This window comes from Mustela lutreola, chromosome 3 (genome assembly GCF_030435805.1).
Source record: "Mustela lutreola isolate mMusLut2 chromosome 3, mMusLut2.pri, whole genome shotgun sequence".
Classification (NCBI taxonomy): Eukaryota; Metazoa; Chordata; class Mammalia; order Carnivora; family Mustelidae; genus Mustela; species Mustela lutreola.
Window position 1 is genome coordinate 24,198,859 of NC_081292.1, and position 16,846 is coordinate 24,215,704.

General features: G+C 36.4%; 1 pseudogene; it reads right to left on the bottom strand.

The window, feature by feature from the left end:
• Positions 1-627: 627 nt before the first annotated feature.
• Positions 628-1,123, bottom strand: LOC131828014 (peptidyl-prolyl cis-trans isomerase A-like; annotated as a pseudogene).
• Positions 1,124-16,846: the final 15,723 nt, after the last annotated feature.

Here is a 16,846-nt window from a genome sequence, read left to right on the forward strand (position 1 = left end):
TTTTGCAATCAATAAGAAAGAAGTAATTTATGAAGTCTTTGCAACTTTTTCCATGTCCAATGAGAAATTTTAGATGTTCCTCTAAAAATATGTCAAGTGGTATAAAGTTCCTTGAAATTCTTATTAAAGTACTAGACACAAAGGATCTGAAGACTAAAAATTAAAGATACAGGCAAGTCATGATTAATTTTGCTTGAGTGAGAGAAGAAAACAAAAGTGTGAAGGATATTTTAAAATCATTATTAATCGAAAAGTAACATATGAATATAGCAAAATATTCAAGTAAAAATGTATATGAGGGAAGTGTTTCAATCTTACCCCAGATCCAAGTACTGTTAATGCTTTCATTAGTATTTTACATATAAAAATGTGGATATGTACATTTACTTTTTTCAATAAAGGTTAACATAATTTACTTTTTTTTGGTTCAGTTTTTATTTCATCATCATACTTAACTCTGTAATCCAGCTAGACGTGGAGGGGAATAAGAAAAATATAAAACTCATAGAACTGCAGCTAGAGGACAAAGATTATAGGATATTTCCAGCAGATGGGGATGAAGGGGTGCTCTCCTGAGCTTCAGAAGGAATGGTCTGATAAGTTAAGATAAAATACAAGTTACATTTATTAGATTTGTCCATAGTCAGCAGCTGTGATCTTGTCACTGGTCTTGCTATTCTTAGACCCAAAGCCCTCCAGGCTTCCACAATATTCACACCCTCTTTCACCTTGCCAAAGACCACATGCTTGTCATCCAATCACTCAGTCTTGGCAACACAGATGAGAAACTGGGAATCATTTGTATTGGGTCCAGCACTTGCCATGGACAAGATGCCAGGACCCATATGCTTTGGGATGAAATTCTCATCATCAAATTTCTCCCCATTGATGAACTTGCTGCCAGGGCCATTATGGTTTGTGAAGAAGTCACCATACTGGCACATAAATCCTGGAATAATCCTGTGAAAGCAGGAAACTTTATAATCAATCCTTTCTCTCCAGTATGCAGAGCACAAATGTTTTCTGCTGCTTTTAGAACTTTGTCTGCAAATATCTCAAAGGAGATGCAGCTCAAGGGCTCACCACCCATCATGATGTGGAAGAACATGATGGGATTGACCATGGCTGGGCAGCAGTATCTACAAGCCATAATTTGCTTTTTACAGTATAATCTTCTTATCTCCCATATCATCACTTACAGATATTTTGCCTCTAATTCTTTACAATTCCATAATATTTTATTGTAATATTCCAAACTACTTAGATGATTTCAGTATTTGACTAAGAAAATTATGTTTAAGGTTAACCTTCAAGGTAGTAGTTTTCTAGTTGGCCTTGATGTAAAAGGCATTGAAAAAGAAGAAACAATCATGGGTGAGATAGGAAAATGTGAAACAGTGGAGTGCATTGCAAAGAATGAATGTAGTCTAGGATTGCTGTAGCAGATTGCTCAAGTGATAGCAAAGGTAGCAAAGAGGTAGCAAAGCATGAGGTCCCACTGAGAGGCAGCAGCTTCTTGTTAAACTGTATATGTTACCTTCCTATTAAAAATATACACAATAGCCAACAAATGGAGCAAAAAGCAAGCCAAAATCACCAAACTCTGCACATCTTTCCAAAACATAGCTTCTGGAAGCAAAACATTTTCATAAACTTATTTGGGGTACTTACAATGTCTGAAATAATTTGTGTCAGTCAAAAAATAGTATCCTCTACAGATTATGTAGATTGAATGCATCTTTATACAAGTGTTGATGTATTTTAAGTAATCACAAATTAATGAACATGGTCCTTATTATGATATTACCAAAATTATCACATAAAATATTTCATAAAGTATCAAAATATTGTTTATTGTATATTGAAATAAAGTATAAAGTAAAGTGTTGCATAATTGTATAGGTTATGTTGAAACTATTTATCTTAGAAATAAACCTGAGTATCATTAAGAGGAAACCAAAATTTTATTGTCATTCTAGGGGCATGAGCAAAATAGTAACCAAAATTTTATTAGAATAACAAATATATGTAAACCCCTAAGAACTATTAGAACTGTGTAATATGAACCATTGAACACTAGAATTTGTGATTTTTATATACATATAATCGAGCTATATTGAGCACATTGAGAAGTCACTTGAACTGCTCCCTTCCCTAGATGTTAGACAAAAACACAACAGTAAAGACGTCTTCAGACAACATCATGGCAGGAACCTTATTTTAAATCTTCATACTCTCACAAACATCATGTTAAAATATGTATTAAAGCAGTTACTACAACCCCATCTGTATACTAATGTGGGATCGGAGAATTTCTTCTTTGCCTACAGGAACTGAAATGATTGCCAGGATGCCTCTCCCTGCCTGCACACAACACTCTAGTCCTTGTGGTTCCCAGGGGACCAGAGTTCATGAAATTTTAAACCACAAGAATATGAAACTTAAAACCCTCGTGTGATAGATAAAGAAATAAGTCTTTAAAAGATTAAGCTACTCACCTAAGGGTCATACAACAAGTTGACAAGTTTACATCAAAATTGAGATTCCAATCCAAGATTATCATAAAAAATTGAGACCTTTGAAAAACTGTTAACTCTGTACTTTTATTAAATGTTACATAGACCACCATGGAATCACCAACACATCTAAAATATGGATCAATAATATACTTTATATGTTAAGAAAATTATGTTTAACAAGTGATTTACTTGTTTTGTCCCATTAAGCTCTCCATGCCCTCCTGTTACTTATTCACTCAGCTGAACTCCAAGACTGAGTCAGTACCTGAAGAGTAAAGTATAACATCTGAATTTAATCTTAGACAATGCACACTTTGAGCTGCATAGATAGTATCTCCTGCAAACAATAAAGAAACATAAACAAAAAGCATAGAAGGAATCTTCTATTTGCTTTTCAGAATATAAGCACTTATGTATTGGAAAGGGGGGACAGAGGTTAAATCAACTGTATGTGTTATTAGGATTGTTCAAATAATGAAAAGTTGGTTTGTGGGTCACATCTCTAACTCTTGTTAGGAACATCACAAAATAAACAAGCAGTTCCTTTAGATTAACTCAAAGGAAATGAGGCTAAACAGGGACTTACTGTCTAAAGCAATCAGGGATGAGAACTTCTGCGTGTGTGACCAGAGGAACGTAGGTAAGGGACATGATGATGGGTGAAAGGCAGTGCATAATGGTTCTCAAAATACTTACTTATTGTAGGGGTGCTGCAGACACAGTAGCTACAATTAAGAAACAAATGTTGAGGATGTGGAGAAAGGGAAACCCTCTTACATTTATGGTGGGAATATAAGCTGGTATAGCCACTCTGAAAAACAGTATGGAGATTCCTCAGGACATTAAAAATAAAGCTTCCCTATGACTCAGAAGTTTCACTATTAGGTATTTTCCCCAAAGACAAAGATGTAGTGAAAAGAAGGGGGCACATGCACCCCAAAGTTTATAGCGACAATGTGTACAATAGCCAAACTGTGGAAAGAGCTGAGATGTCCTTCAACAGATGAATGGATAAAGAAGAAGTGATGTTTGTTTATATATATATATAGTAATATATATATATATATATAGTATAAATACTATGTATATATATAGTAATATTCCATCACACATATAAATGAAACAGTCCTGCATTTCTTATTGACATAGAAAATTGTTATTTTATCTAAATCAGATGAGAGAATATTTATTCCTATGTGATCTATGTTTTATAAGGATTTTATATATTATTTACTGGCAACTCCCATAGAAGATGTAAAAATCTGTTCTTATGGACAGTTATACTGTCATGGGCATTAACTACATATATAATTAATGTTCCATATATTTTTCCCACAATTTATAAAATTTAATATACTTCCATTTATGATCTAGGGTGATAGACAAGATTAATTTTTATGACTATAAGGAGTTGCCCATTTCCCCTAGACTAACGAAGCCCAGGATCCCCTGATGCCTTGAAATTTACACTCACACACACACACACACACACACACATACACACAATCAGACAGATCAATGCACACTATGCTAAAGAAAGTACAAAAATGGGTAAAAAAGATGCAGGCTCTATAAATTCAGATGAACATTTTAGTATATTATCACAGGGAAAATTAATGGGAGGTTAACTGATTTTCCCTGAAGTCACATATTTATGACCAAATCAAGAATTAGAGGATGAACTCTACATTCTTGTACAGCTCTCTTATGACTCCGTTTGCTTTTCCCCAATTACCACCAGTATCATCACCTCCTTTTTCTAGGGGGAGGAATTTCCCAGGGCATCTTAGAAAGCCACGTTTCACGATCTGATATTTGGTTTTCTCTCCTCTGCAGTATCTTGTCTTCTAGTTAAATTCTAGGTCAAGACAGAATTGTTGAAGGCCTTATTTAACCCCAAATCAGAAGCAATCAATTATAAAATTATTGTGTCTTTTGAGGGCATTAAATACCCACAGCACATATTTCTTTTAGACTTTTTTTAGGAGAAAGAAATCATAGTAAAATTTACAATTGCAATTTTTCCTGCTAAGTCAAATTCCAAAAATATATTCTTTCCGAAGGAAAAAAAAATACATTCTTAATTTTCAGAAGCAAATGTGTTACAACTCAGATTTTGAGGGGTCAAAAATACACAACAAAACTTGCTTATGAACATTGTCGTGAAATTACTTTGTGAAAAACAATAAAGCAAATAAAACTTTTATAAGTATTTAACCTTGGCCACTTGTTAGGAAAATGTTTGATAGCAAAATAGCTTATCCATTTTTCTGATAATAATTTCCTGATAATAAAGAGACTCTTCCTAATCTATCTGATTGAAAAAAAAAAATTTTCCATATCCTTTCAACTTACCTCAAAGTTGCATAAATAGATGTAGTAGCAAATGGTGTAAGTAATGATAGGAAGGATTGACTCAAAAGTATAATCAGTCCCTTGGGGGCGGGGTGGGGGCGGGAATGGTTTTCAGGAAGCGTAAAGATCCTTTTCTTGGCCTGTGGTTTCTGGCTTTCATTTCAGAGTGCCATGAGGTTGTCCCTCGTATTTTATTCCTTTACAACCACGTGTGTGTCCTACAAAATGAGATCCTCTCATGGGGGGATTCCTTCAGCCATCTGCTTTTCCACTATTAATTTTGATGTGTCTCCGTATAAGAAACAAGTGCACCAGTTGGAAAGCTTCCCTCTAATAAGCAGATCAGAAATGAACATTTTGAGAAAGTATTTCACAGAGGAATGTATGAAGAGAATGCCATCCAGAGATGAATGTTAGAGATGTTGTCTATTGTTTGAGATAAAAGGATGAAACCCATTTTCCAAGGTAACAATTCTTCATAGAAGTCTTAAGAAAATGGCATATTTAGCCTATAAAATGAAGGGCCAAACAAAATTATGTTTACTGTTATAACCAGCTCTTAGCAAATAGCTTAATTAAAGAAGCATACGTGAAGATTCTTTGTATATGTGCTGCCGAAGCGAGCACCGTGAAGATTCTTTGGAAGCAGATTTTCTCTATGGTTATAGAGTGTTGGTTACATGAATAAGCTCTGAAATCAGACAGATTGAAATCTGTGTTCCAGCCCAACCACCTGCTAGCTTTATGGCTTGAGCAAATTAATAACCTTTTATTTTACTAAAGTTACTTTTGAACGCTTCCAAATATAAAATTGAGGGGCTAATAATGCAGAATTTTTGTTCGAAAACCCGTGTGTCCCGACTGTCTGTCTCGGTTTATTTTTAGATGCTCCTCCTAGAACATGATGTAAGAGGTGAGAAAGACACAGAGAGGAATTGTTCTTTCTGAGATGGGATGTAAGAAATTAATAGCAGGTGCTCTGGCATATGAACAAACGGCCCCCGGAGGCCCAGTAGGAAGCAGCCTTTTGACAAAAAGACTAACTTATGTGTTATTGAATTCCTCCTAGGGAGTTAACAAATTTTCACTCCACAGGTTTTCTCTTGTTCATGTTGCTGTTATTTTCTTATCTATATTTAATTTTTTTCGTACAATAAAATTGAGAGAATTGAGCATCCGCTTGCCCAGTAGTATCTCCTGTAGTGAAGAGCTTTCTGTAGCCCAAAATATCAAGTTCTCTCTCACTATGACATTGTTTATTACTAGATAAAAGTTTGCAGATTATCTCTCCCTAACACAACACGGAGGACCTCTGCTTATCCTTAACCCCTCCCATTCTTACTCTATGACCATACAAAGCACGTCCTTTTTAAATGGAAATATGGAAGTATATGTTAACAACCTCCAGTTGTTTGCAAGTAGTCAGCTTCCTAACTCTTTGTATTTTAAAAGCACATTTATCAGTTATTATGTATAAAGGCAGCTATCATTAAACTTCATGAGGAATTATTATGTAGAATAAATAACATGTTGAAACACATCATTAGCATTCCTGGAGAGGTTTCTCAATGGAGAAATTTAATTATATTTCCTCTAATGCCTTAACTGCGGCTGCAAGTGGTGTTGCCAGAAGCCCGGAGACAAATAAACATAATGTTTCAATTATTATCATTAATGTTTTAATATTGGTAAAGGTCGCAATGTACTTTAATATGCCACCAACTGAAATGTTGCTAATCACCATGGCTTATTGATTCTCTTTGGAGATAAGTAGGAGCACAATGTAGTACAACATTTTCCATTATTTAAGATCAGTAGTCAAATAGAAGCAATATATGAATTTGGGGAGGAGTTTAAATCTTAGCAGTTTTACTTGTCTAATCAAGTCCAATTAGCTATTCATTTGTTCTTTGCTTTATAAGAACTTGGCCACTTTCATATACAAAAAAAAAAGAGAGAGAGAGAGAGAGAGAGTTTGGTTTTCTGATTCTATTTCATAGACTGGAATTTTTTAACCATTTCAATGTTTCTTCTTTTTGCTGTATTTATTCAGTCTGTACAAAATACATATTCATGAATGAGTATGAAACTTACAAGAATTGAGAAATTAAATTGAAATATTATTTTTGAAATATTATTTTGATTAAAACATGGCTACTGACTTATTGTAAATTAGATGGCCGTATGGCAGTACGGACTTCAGTATAGAGAGCTTTATTTTAGTAAGAGCTCAACAATACTGCTGTCGGGACAACTCTCTTTAGATGGTTGGTTGTATAATTTACCTCCTTATTTAAAATTTGATCTGAATTTTCTATGTTATATAACATGTTGCATAATACGATTTTAGTACTCTTTTATTATTCTAATCAAAAGGTGGTTTTAAAGTAGGTGTTGCCTGCAAACTTTTTTTGGTCTATAACAATATCAATATAAAAATTAAGACTAAATATTTGGAAACAACTATAGAAGCTTTGCAGAGCAATTTTATGCCTACTGGATCTAAAAAATCTAGACTTGTTTTTTGCATGTCTTTTTTTAAAGGTTATTTATTTATTTGAGAGAGTGAGAGAGGGAGCGCGTGGCACGCCTCAGAGAGCACAAGCCAGGTCAGGGAGATTCAGGCTCCCCGCTGAGCAGAGAGCCCGATGTGGGGCTCCATCCCAGGACCCCAAGATCGTGACCTGAGCCGAAGGCAGATGCTTAACTGACTGAGCCCCCCAGGCGCCCTATATGCCTTTTTCACCATTATTATTCTAGCAGTCCATTTTGTTAAATTTTACTAAAGTACAACTCCATGCTAGGTAGATGATGGTGGAAATAAACTCGCTCTTCTTCCACAAACAGTACAAGAGAAATGCTGTTCCAGAAGATCCTTGAAATTTGAGCCAACAATAGGCTTAATTTCATTATCTTTTTCTATGCTTCCTCTTTTTCTGTTATAAGAAAATACCTCAACAGGCCCAGTTCCTCAGGAAGGTAACAGAATCCTGCGTTATCTGCCTTCAAGCAGGTTCCAACCAAAATGAGATTAAAAAGTCTGGGTCCTGCAGTGGCGCGGGCGGGAGGCAGTTTCCAGATTCCAAGCCCCTGGATCACTCTCAGGCAGCAACAAAAAGTGAATTTCCATCATGCTGAGAGGGGCTCCTAGAGGTCCCTGCGCAGACTACAGAGTTCCTGTTGAAAGTGAAATGCAAAACTGACACATGCAGAAGGAGGCCAAGGCCACTGCAGGAGCAAAGACAGACCTCTGGAAAAAACTTGGGCTTTTTTTTCTTTTTTTCCTTCCCATTGATTGTTGATGGGTATACAGTGTTTCTTCTCTCTCCCTGGACTTTATCACATAGACAATCCTGCAGGGACCTGATCTGGAAATGGCCGTATGGCAGTAGGTAACATACTTTATCATAAAGAAAAATACTTTATCAGGTGGTTTTGGTGGAGGATAATCTTTCCCTTAATTTGTTCAAGAAAACTTCTAAAGATCAGCTATAACTCAGAATTCATATCTTGGGGCTGAGTGGCTTTAGCCACCTTAAGAAGACTGAAGAATATTAGTGATCAGGAAATACACAAATGTCCAGAGCAAGGGGACAGGTATGTGGGAGGAGTGGTGTTGAAAGGGATCAGAACCTGGAAAATCTTCACAGAATAAAATTGTTACAAATCCTCTTGTTTGGTTACTTTTTTCAGTCTCATTTTCCCTTCAATCTATTTACCGAAACACGGCTACTGGAGTTGTATATCTCAAAATCTAACTTGATCCTATATGCCTCCTTCTTCTTTCTGTGGCTGTATGTTTCATTTATTTGTTTGTTTATGAGAGAGAGAGTTGGGGGTGGAGACGGACAAGCAGACTCTAGGCTGAGGTTGGAGCCCTTCTCAGGACCTTGAGATCATGACCTGAAATCAAGAGTCAGACACTTAATGGCCTGAGCCACCTAGGTGCCCCCAGAGACTCTAACTTTAAGAATAAAAGTCTCTTTGACTTGAGACATAAATTAATCAGCTTCCTGCCACCCCCCGCCCCCATAACCCCTCTCAATCCATACCTATCTTCACTTCTCCTTCCATTTCTATTTGCACACATTTGCATTGAACTTTCATCTCCAAAGTACACCGTACCTTCTTAATGGCTGGGTCTTAGTAGCTTACCAATGTTTATTTTTCTCACATGGGCATGTCCATTGTGGGTCGGCTACGGTCCTGCTTCATGGACTCTACATTCTGGGATCAAGGCTTAAGGAGCGGCTTTTCTCTAGGACACTGTGGATCTTGTGACAGAAAGAAAAAAAGTGAGATTACAGTGGTTTATAAAACGTTCCCTTGTCACTTTGATCTACATTTTATTGCCAAACAAGTCACATAGCCAAGCTATTGAGTAAAGGAGGCGTCTCAGGAAAGGGCCAGTTGGGAGACAAAGGCCATTTGTAAACAATATTATGCTGTGTCTTCAAGAGTTCATGCTCTGCTGTAACACTGTCCCCTTGCCACTGTCATACCCTATGGCTCTATAATCAAAACTCTATGCCTGTGTCTTTCCTATTAGCTTGGAGATGATTAGAAGTCTGTACTACACACTTTGGTGATCGGCATATATCTGGCACCCAAAATATTTGTGCATGGAAAGAGAAAAAAGGAAGATAGGAAGGAAGAAGGGAGAGAGGGAAGGAAGGAAGGAAAAAAGGAAGGAAGGAAACTAGAAAGGAAGGACAGAAGGGAGGAAGGGAAAGGAAGACTTGCACAAGTCAATAGTTTATTGATGGGGCTATCGGACATGTAAATTATGAAAATACATATATGTGACTTAGATGATAGAATTACCATGTTTCCTTTATATAATTTATAAGAGGCTCAACTCCCTTTGAGGACTAATAGATTCTTTTATCTTCTACTTTTACTTTTCTTTTTTTTCTTTCTCTCCTCTTTTGCTCTCTTTACAAGAAAATGATGCCTGTGAGTGCCTCCATAGTTATGTGAATCTTTTCCAGCTTCCTCAGTTTAACAGCGATCTCCTGGCCTATTGTCTCCTCCTTTTAACTTGGACCTGATGGTTACCAGTTTGTTAATTGATCCCTTATTACTCAAAACAGTCTTTCCAATACTTCACTATAGGGAACGTTCAATCTCTAATATTAGGACAATTAGCAGAAAATTCTGCATCCTACTTTCTGAAATTCTGTGGCTACTCTGATGAGTTTCTTCATTTTTTTCCTCCTCTTTTCTGAACTTGAAATTGTTTACCAAATCCAAGCTTTCTCTTCCGGTCTCTTGTTTCAAAGACACATCTTTTTGCTTTGAAAGCTTACCTCTTCACCGGGTCAAGTGAAGAAAGAATTCTTCCTCTCCAACTTCCTGTCACCAATCATTCTATTTTCTGTCTTTAATGTTATCCTTTCTGCTCTTTGATCTGCAAACACACATGCACTTCTCCACTTAAATAACAAACAAACCAAGCTCTTTCGAACTGTGCATCCCTCAAAACTAAACCTCTCTTTTATCTAATATATTGTGAAAGCAAAATGTATGTGGACCTCCTCCAATCTGAAATACCTATTTATTTGGTTCTTCTCTCAACAACTAGATAACTTTTTTTTTTAAATTTCTCTAGCATTCTAACCAAATCATCAAATTTATTAATAATTAAATGGCTTTACTCTAATTTTTTTAAAGATTTTATTTATTTATTTGACAGACAGAGATCACAAGTAGGCAGAGAGACAGGGAGAGAGAGAAGAGGAAGCAGGCTCCCTGCTGAGTAGAGAGCCAGATGTGGGACCATGACCTGAGCCAAAGGCAGAGGCTTTAACCCACTAAGCCACCCAGGTGCCCCTTTACTCCAATCTTTAATCTCCTTAAATATGACAGCATGAAACTGAATTTCTTCTTATCCTCCATATGTAAAATTCCATACAGTACAAATAACTATACATAATAATTGTAAATAATAAATACTATTTTTAAAGATTTTAGAGAATCTTTAAAAAAATATAAGAATTGAAAAACTGATGTGGTGTCTCCTTTATGTTCCGGTGATCCTCTGTTAACAGCTTTTCTTCTCCAGTAAGAATATCTGATATGAATACTAGTACCTCAATATATGCCCTTAATTCCTGGACTTCTATGATAGCTTATGTAATAGTAAAATTTAATAGAGCTTACAATGTAAATATCATTATTCTGATAATCCAAGGGTAACTTCTTAAACGTAAGGGAATGCTTTTAGTTTTATTTCTTATATATTAAGCAAAATTAAACAGTAAGAATATGAATAATAAACATAAGCACATTTAAGTAATGCTCATTTCAAATGTCATTTTTTTCATTTAAATTAAGATTTAGCAGTAATATGTATTTCAGTAATATATAGTTCAGCAGTTATATAAAGTTCTCAATAGCTTGCATCATTTTGAGCCTTTAGTTTTGCTTGGCATCTTCTAAATAGTCTTCTTTTTTTGTATGTATACACTACATATATGTGAAGCATGATACATATGTAGAAAGACATAGGGAGAGATAGCCTAGTAAATAGAGCTTATTGATAGATTCATGGAAGTGGAAGAATGAATGAGTGACAAAATGAATAGATTGATAATTAATGATGGACATTTGTTGATACATTCCATATCCCATACTTTCCCATTACAACAAGCACCTAGATTTCACTTTCAAGAACCCAGTCATACTTTCTGTGTTTCAGACAGCTCTCGAGTTCTGATTCCATCCTAAGCTCTAAGGGTTGCCCCTGACTGGCTTAACCTAATCTTAGTAATTCCATTATTGCTGTTGTTCTTAATGTTTGTCAAGGTAATTGTTCCAGACTTGGCAATGGTTTTAAAACTAAGATAAACTAACAGATGCTGTTCCTCTGGTCCCAGTGATTGGTTTGGGGGGCCTACGCTAGTTCAAATGGAGGGAAGCCCCTATCTTCTCTTAAATAATTGTAAACTTGGGGCAATGCTCTTCTCTTAGATGTAAATAAATAAATAAACAAATGCATATATGTAGCCCAAATCCATGAGGAAAAAACAGGCTAAGAATAAAGTCAACATAACAAGGAAGACAGAACTAAATCAAATACAAGCAAATGGACATGCAGCCTTAAAGATATCAACTGTGGATCAAGCAGAGGATTCTTCTGCTCTAGACTTTACAGCTTATGAGCCAATAAAGTCCCTTTATCATTTACATGAGGTGAATTTCCTTTGTTGGCTCTGACCCATATTCTAAATAACATAGATGGATATAGGTAGGTGGATAGGTAAGCAGAGAGAGAGCGAGACCAAGTGCACAACTGTCATGATTCAGGATAAAGAAATAAGAAGATGCATATGCTCTTAGAACAAAATGGGATAGGTTACTGGAATGAATATTTATCTGTGTGGTCTGTGAAAAATCTATCTGATGTACTCATTGCTAAAACACTAGTTTTCTAAATTATGCAACCAAGCATTTTATATATGACCATCTTGATCATCAAATCAGTTCATGTGGGTGACAGCTGGTGATCAATCTTCCAAAGCAATATTCGAAAGAATACAATGACCATATGCTAGTCGATCTTGTTGAGTTGCATATAAATGGTTGCATTTATTCTGATATTTTAATATTTATGAAGTAAAAAGACATCTTGGTTTTTTTTTTTTTTTAATTTTCAATCTCTCAAAGAAAAACAAAAGAAGATGTTTAGTTTTTGGAGTATGAACTAATAGAAGTCTCAGTACAGTGTGAAGCCAGCAAACATTCATTTGAATTGGGCATTTTATGAAACAAAATTAAATATCTAAAAAATTTTTCCAAACAAATTCTGAATAAGATTTCTCATTTATTTTTTCTCTTGATATTATAATGGCACTATTATGATGTAATAAAATAAATTGTACAGATCCAGAAGAATAGGGTTTGAATTCTAGCTCTGCCATTTAACCAATAGTAAGCTGAAACAAGCTAATAAATCTCTGTAAATTCCATATAAATTCGAAGTATACTCTATATAAATGAGAGCTGTTATTGTTAATGAGTATTGAATATTGATATATGTTTTGTGGTCATGTGTGTGTATGTGTGTATGTGCATCGGTGTGAAAATCTTCTTCTTAAATAACAGTGAGTCCTGGAATAAAGATTTGTGTGTTTACATATATAATAAAAAATTATATATTATGTAAAACTAGTTAAATTTACAAATAAACTTTTCATTGATTACATACATTTGATTTGATTCAATAACTGTCTTGCTAAAGTTTTGAGTTCAATACCTTTGGGGACCTGTGATTTTATTTCTACAAGGGACATGCCTAAAGTGGGCCAGACACCTTGTAAATAGAATGCATTGGTAAAAAGCAAAACTTTATAAGAGAGAAAAAGAAAATCCCTGGACCTGAAATATTTAGTTTAGTCTGGGCTCAATTCACAAATGACCTGTGTTATGCTAGTCAAACCGTGTCATCTTATGGAGATTCATTTATCTTACCTATAAAAGAGGGATAATTAAACCTAATTCAGACATGTTCGGAATAAGTAATATGGCATATGTTTTAGAAGCATTTTAAATTTCAAAGGCAGCACACAGAGATTATTACTAGGAGCTAAGTATATCTGTGATGGAAGAACAATTGGCATATTCTATCGAGTAATGGTACTTAGTAATAAGTTTAAATTTAGCGTCCGTCTTTCTTTCTTTCTTTCTTTCTTTCTTTCTTTCTTTCTTTCTTTCTTTCTTTCTTTCTTTCTTTTTAGAGTGAGAGAGACTGAGAATGGGAGCAGGGAGGGGCAAAGGGGCAAAGGGAAAGGGAGAGAAAGAATCCTAACCAGGCCCCATGCCCAGTACAGTGTCCCAGTGTGGGGCTCGATCTCAAGACACTGAGATCATGACCTGAGCCAGGATCAAGTCAGATGCTTAACTGAGAGCCACCCAGGTGCCCAGATAGTATATTTCTTGTATATATTTCCTACTGTGTTCATCCAGGATTATCTCACAGTAAAGGGATATATCCTAATCTGAATATAACTTTTGAGAACCTCTGAAATAAGAGAAAATAACGCTTATTTGAATACTTAGTAACAGGGGTGCCTGGATGGCTCAGTCGTTAGGGGTCTGCCTTTGGCTCAGGTCATGATCCCAGGGTCCTGGGATCAAGCCCCACATCGGGCTCCCTGCTTGGAGGAAAGCCTGTTTCTCCCTCTCCTACTTCCCCTGCTTGTGCTGCCTCTCTTGCTGTGTCTCTCTCTCTCAACTAAATAAATAAAATCTCAAAAAAAAAAAAAAAAAAGAATACCTAATAAGAGGTCTTTAAAAAACCATGTGCACACAAATGTTTTCACCTAAAAAATAAACAACAGACAGTATTGTGGGACTTTATTTGGAAAGATATAATTAATACTTTTTAAAGAACCTCCAGTAATCTGTTGCATTTTTAGTGTATCCTATCATCGATAGTCCCTCTAAGAATATGAGTGAGGAATTCTTTTGTAAAATGAAGTAAGAGATACAAGGCTAGAGATGGAAAATATGAATGTCACATTGAATAAAATATATGGGAACATATAATGATACTACTGTCTCCCCCAATAAGATTCATTTGCCAAAAAAGCTGGGGTGGGCAGGATGAAAAATCAATATGTTATGAATTCTGTAATTTCTAAGTTTTTTTTTTTAAAGGTTGTATTTCTTCTTGGACAGAGAGAGTGAGAGAGCAAAAACAGGGAACAGCAGAGGGAGCATGAGAAGCGGGCTCCCTGCTGAGTAGGGAGCGGGATGCCGGGCTCCATCCTAGGATGCTGGGATCATGACCCGAGTTGAAGGCTGATGCTTAGTCATCTGAGCCACCCAGGTGCCTCTAAGTTTTATTTTTCTTGAAAATCCACCCCCAGAACCATTCACCCAGTTCTCCAGAGCCATCTTCATACCGATGTTTCAAAACTACTGGGAATGACACTACCAAATGTAAATTCCCCGTTGTTTCTGATCCAGTCTCTCTCTCCAGAATTGCCATTCCCTTGATGGCTCTCTTAGTAAATATATAACTTGATTACTTAAGACAGAAAACTAAATGTTAGTTTCTTTCTTCCCTCTCACTCCAAGCTAATCACCAACTCGCATTAATTCTTTCACACAATTATTTCTCAGGTTTGCTGTCCTCGTCTCTCACCCCCCCTGCCATGGAACCTCTTTCATTCCTTCAGTAGTCTTCTTGTCATCTCTGTCCTCTTATTCTCATCTTATTCTCTCCTAAAATGTGACTCTTCACCCAACCTTCACCTGCTCCTCATTAGTCCTATTGTTGTCAAAAGAAGTGCACATGTTTTCTTCACAGTTTTTTTTAAGATTTTATTTCTTTATTTGACAGAGATCATAAGTAGGCAGAGAGGCAGGCAGAGAGAGAGGAGGAAGCGGGTTCCTTGCTGAGCAGAGAGCCCGATGCGGGGCTCGATCCCAGGACCCTGGGATCATGATCTGAGCTGAAGGCAGAGGCTTAACCCACTGAGCCACCCAGGTGCCCCTTCACATGGTTTATGAGGACCTTCATGATCGTGCCTCACCTATCTTCTTCTATCCCTCCCCAGCGATTGTTGGACAAAAGTACATCAGTTTACTTCCTCTCGTATCTTGGGATACTGCCATGATGCTTTCTATCACTTACCCGACCATAATTCAGCTGACCTGCTCCATTCATCATGAAGGTCACTCGGCCCGTGTACTTCACACTTGCAGCCTTTTTTGACAGCTCAAAATTCAGTGTGGGAACTTTTCTTCCATGAACAGCTTATCCCACAGTGTTATCATTCAATGCCTATAACCCCCAACAGCCCCCGAGCTTCATGAACATAAGGACCATTCAGGTCTGTTCACACTGCGTTCTTATCTCCTAGAGTGGGGCCTAGAGCATAAACAGCAGATTCTCTAAAGCAAATTTGGTGAAATCGTGACCTTTGTAGCTTTAATAAATTGAATTTTCTTATCTAAACTTTTTTGGAGAACGTGTTATATGTTAGCCAAATACTATCACACATTCTTTTCTTCACTTAGGATGAGTTGAAACACACTGAATGAATTCCTTATAGCTCAGAAGAGATGTGGTCCTTTGAGTCCCAGCAAGGCTGCTTCCTGACTCTGATATGAGCTGGCTTCTAACACCTACATCTTTGGTTTCCAAAACAAAGTTGTATCCTACAGCAAACCTTAGCGGGAGGTAGGGAACTGAGTTCGGCATGGTTCCTGAAATTCTGCTGGAGAAGCTCACATCAAAGAAACATTTCCTGGGAATTCCTCTGAGCTTCCAATTCTGAACCATGGTGATGTTTTATTTAGGAGTTCTGACTAGGAAGCCTATTCAGTGACAAAAGAATGTTGGGAAAGAGTCATTAAAGTTCCATTTGCTCCCCTTCTATGTGGGAGAACCCGAGAGAGAGCATTAACTGTTCCAGAAAAGGAACAGGAAACAAACAAGTTACTATCTAGCATGAAGTATTAAATGACTGTTATCTAAAACAGAATGAATAAAAATCTCATTTTATTATTTTTTTTCTCATTAAACTTTTGCTTTAATGGGTCTCAAAATTCTGTAACATATTTTTGGTCTAGTTGTTTCCATTAAAAAGTACCGATTTTAAAAACTGATAACTTAAAACCGCCACACACACCCACAAAAACAATGGTCCCCAAAACCTTCTCCTTTCCTTCTGAGGTTTTACAATCTATGGTTATCACTAACCTTTTACTCTTAAATTTAAATGGCCAATTGACACAAACAGTCTTGAAATCACTCTTCCACCACTGATTAAGACTTGGGTGGCAGGAATTGGAGATAGTATTTATTTAACTTTCTGAACTTTCTTGGGCAGGTTTGGTGACCTTGCCAGCTCCGGCTGCCTTTTTGTCTGTTGCTCTGATGACATTCACAGTGACTGTCTCTCTCATGTCATGTAGAGCAAAATGGCCCAGAGGAGAGAAATTCCATATAAATTCTATGT